Below are 4,271 nucleotides of genomic sequence, written 5' to 3' on the forward strand. Positions count from 1 at the left end.
CGTTCATATGTCTTGTCAAATACATTTAATTGTACCGTTGACCTTGCGCCAACCTACATATGACAAATAAAATTTATTATTATTATTATGTTCAAATACCTCTGGAATTTCAGTACACTGTTTATGGTTGTTTCTCTGCTAGAATACAAAAACAGTTTTACGTTATTAAATATATCTTCCTTCAGAAACTTTGAATCATTCCTTTAAGAATAAAGAAATATACTCTAATGCCATCCTATCCACTATTCTAATCATTTACATTCATCAAATGTTGTGCATGCCATGGACAAATTTTGCTTTGATGCGTAGCCATAGACAGGACAGAGGAAACAGAGGTGTGAGGGAGGGGGTCAAGGAGAGGGAAAATAAGTGAGGAGGGAGCAATGGGTGAGGCACTTACATCTGAATTCAATTTATTTGTGCATGTACCACTTGTTCAAGCCCTTCCTGTGCCGAGTCTGTTACCCCACGTTAAAATAAATCACGCATGGGCAACATCTCCATAATATGAAATTCAGGATCTGGAATATCAAGAGCCTCGTGGGAAAAATGGTGCTAATGGCAAAATCTGAATGTCAGTCCATTCTCATCACCTGGGAACTGGGAGATTTTCACATCAACATTATCTCATTTAGTAAGGCTGGACAAGGCAGGTGAAATTTATAACAAAAACATATAACATATAACAACTACAGCATGGAAACAGGCCTGTCCGGCCCTACCAGTCCACGCCGACCATTCTCCCTGACCTAGTCTCATCTACCTGCACTCAGACCATAACCCTCTAATCCCCTCTTATCCATATACCTATCCAATTTACTCTTAAATAATAAAATCGAGCCAGCCTCCACCACTTCCACCGGAAGCCCATTCCATACAGCCACCACCCTCTGAGTAAAGAAGTTCCCCCTCATGTTACCCCTAAACCTTTGTCCCTCAATTCTGAAGCTATGTCCCCTTGTTGGAATCTTCCCCACTCTCAAAGGGAAAAGCCTACCCACGTCAACTCTGTCCGTCCCTCTCAAAATTTTAAAAACCTCTATCAAGTCCCCCCTCAACCTTCTACGCTCCAAAGAGTAAAGACCCAACCTGTTCAACCTCTCTGTAGCTTAAGTGCTGAAACCCAGGCAACATTCTAGTAAATCTCCTCTGTACCCTCTCCATTTTGTCGACATCCTTCCTATAATTTGGCGACCAGAACTGCACACCATACTCCAGATTCGGCCTCACCAATGCCCTGTACAATTTTAACATTACATCCCAACTTCTATACTCGATGCTCTGATTTATAAAGGCAAGCATACCAAACGCCTTCTTCACCACCCTATCCACATGAGATTCCACCTTCAGGGAACAATGCACAGTTATTCCCAGATCCCTCTGTTCCACTGCATTCCTCAATTCCCTACCATTTACCCTGTACGTCCTATTTTGATTTGTCCTACCAAAATGCAGCACCTCACACTTATCAGCATTAAACTCCATCTGCCATCTTTCAGCCCACCCTTCCAAAAGGCCCAAGTCTCTCTGTAGACTTTGAAAATCTACCTCACTATCAACTACTCCACCTATCTGAGTATCATCTGCATATTTACTAATCCAATTTGCCACACCATCATCCAGATCATTAATGTAAATGACAAACAACAGTGGACCCAACACAGATCCTTGGGGTACTCCACTAGACACTGGCCTCCAACCTGACATACAATTGTCAACCATTACCCTCTGGTATCTCCCATTCAGCCATTGTTGAATCCATCTTGCAACCTCACTATTAATACCCAACGATTTAACCTTCTTAATCAACCTTCCATGTGGAACCTTGTCAAATGCCTTACTGAAGTCCATATAGACAACATCCACAGCCTTGCCCTTATCAATTTCCCTGGTAACCTCTTCAAAAAATTCAAGAAGATTAGTCAAACATGACCTTCCAGGCACAAATCCATGTTGACTGTTTCTAATCAGGCCTTGATTATCCAAATAATTATATATATTGTCCCTAAGTATCTTTTCCATTAATTTTCCCACCACAGACGTCAAACTAATAGGTCTATAATTGCTAGGTTTACTTTTAGAACCTTTTTTAAACAAGGGCACAACATGCGCAATGCGCCAATCTTCCGGCACCATCCCCGTTTCTAATGACGTTTGAAATATTTCCGTCATAGCCCCTGCTATTTCTGCACTAACTTCCCTCAATGTCCTAGGGAATATCCTATCAGGACCTGGAGACTTATCCACTTTTATATTTTTCAAAAGTGTCCGTACCTCCTCTTCTTTAATCCTCCTAATTTCCATCACTACTTTACTTGTTTCGCTTACCTCACATAATTCAATATCCTTCTCCTCGGTAAATACCGAAGAAAAGAAATTGTTTAATATCTCCCCCATTTCTTCCGGCTCAGCACATAGCTGACCACTCTGACTCTCTAATGGACCAATTTTATCCCTCACTATCCTTTTGCTATTGACATATCTGTAAAACCCCTTGGGGTTTACTTTTACATTACTTGCCAAAGCAGCCTCATATCTTTTTTTCGCTTTTCTAATTTCCTTCTTAAGATTCCTTTTACATTCTTTATATTCCTCAAGAACCTCATTTACTCCCTGCCGCTTATATTTATTGTATATCTCCCTCTTTTTCCGAACCAAGTGTCCAATTTCCCTGGAAAACCACGGCTCTTTCAAATTATTATTCTTTCCTTTCCACCGAACAGGGACATAAAGACTCTGTACTCTCAAAATTTCACCTTTAAATATCCTCCATTTCTCTATTATATCCTTTTCATAAAACAAAAATTTCCATTTCACTCCTTTTAAATCCTTTCTCATCTCCTCAAAATTAGCCTTTCTCCAATCCAAAATCTCAACCCTTGGTCCAGATTTGACCTTCTCCATAATGATATTAAAACTAATGGCATTGTGATCACTAGACCCAAAGTGCTCCTCAACACATACCTCCGTCACCTGACCCATCTCATTTCCTAACAGGAGGTCCAACACTGCCCCTTCTCTAGTAGGCACCTCTACGTATTGCTGCAAAAAACTATCCTGCACACATTTTACAAACTCCAAACCATCCAGCCCTTTAACAGAATGCGATTCCCAGTCTATATACGGAAAATTGAAATCACCCACAATCACCACTCTGTGCTTACTACTAATATCTGCTATCTCCTTACATATTTGCTCTTCCAATTCTCGTTCCCTATTTGGCGGTCTATAATACACCCCTATAAGTGTTGCTAAACCTTTCTCATTTCTGAGTTCCACCCAAACAGCCTCCCTAATCGAGCCTTCTAGTCTGTCCTGCCAAAGCACTGCTGTGATATCCTCCCTGACAAGCAATGCAAACACCCCCACCTCTTGCCCCTCCGATTCTATCACATCTGAAACAATGAAATCCTGGAATATTTAATTGCCAATCGCAACCCTCCTGCAACCATGTTTCACTGATCGCCACAACATCATACTTCCAGATGTCAATCCAGGCTCTAAGCTCATCCACCTTTCTTACAATGCTCCTAGCATTAAAATATACACATTTAAGGGACCCATCATTTCTTATTCTCAGTTTATTTCTTTTCCCTTCTTTCTCTCCTACATATTGGGTCTGAGTGTTTCCCTTTTCTGCCTCCTGCCTCACACACTGCCTGTTAGCTATCTGTGTTTGAGTAAAGAAGCCAATGATTGCATCATCTTGTAGAAGAGAAACCTAGAAGAGAAGCACTCTCTCCATGGAGTGAGCTTTGCAATTGTTGTTTGGGTATATAAAAAATGTATGCTGACTTAAAATGGGCTGCTAAAGGAAAGTACATCTCAGTAGGTCAGTCGACCTGTCGTTTAGAGCGGTGATGAGGCTGCAGTGGCAGCGTCCTAATCGCTGGAGGCGGTGCTGAGGCTGAAGCTGAAGCTGCAGTGATAGCGATCTGTCGCTGGAGGCGGTGCTGAGGCTGAGGTTGCAGTGGCAGCGACCTCACGCTGGATGCGGTGCTGAGCCTGGGGCTGCAGTGGCAGCATTTTGCCGCTGGAGGTGGGGTGCCGAGCCTGCGGCTGAGGCTGCAGAGGCAGCGCCCGGTCACTGGAGGCGGTGCCGAGCCTGCGGCTGAGGCTGCAGAGGCAGCCCTCTGTCACTGGAGGCGGTGCTGAGCCTGCGGCTGGGGCTGCAGTGGCAGCGAGCTGTCGCTGGAGGCGGTGCCGAGCCTGCGGCTGAGGCTGCAGAGGCAGCGACCTGTCGCTGGAGGTGGTGTCGAGGCTGGTCTGTG

This window comes from Rhinoraja longicauda, chromosome 12 (genome assembly GCF_053455715.1).
Source record: "Rhinoraja longicauda isolate Sanriku21f chromosome 12, sRhiLon1.1, whole genome shotgun sequence".
In the NCBI taxonomy this organism is placed as follows: Eukaryota; Metazoa; Chordata; class Chondrichthyes; order Rajiformes; family Arhynchobatidae; genus Rhinoraja; species Rhinoraja longicauda.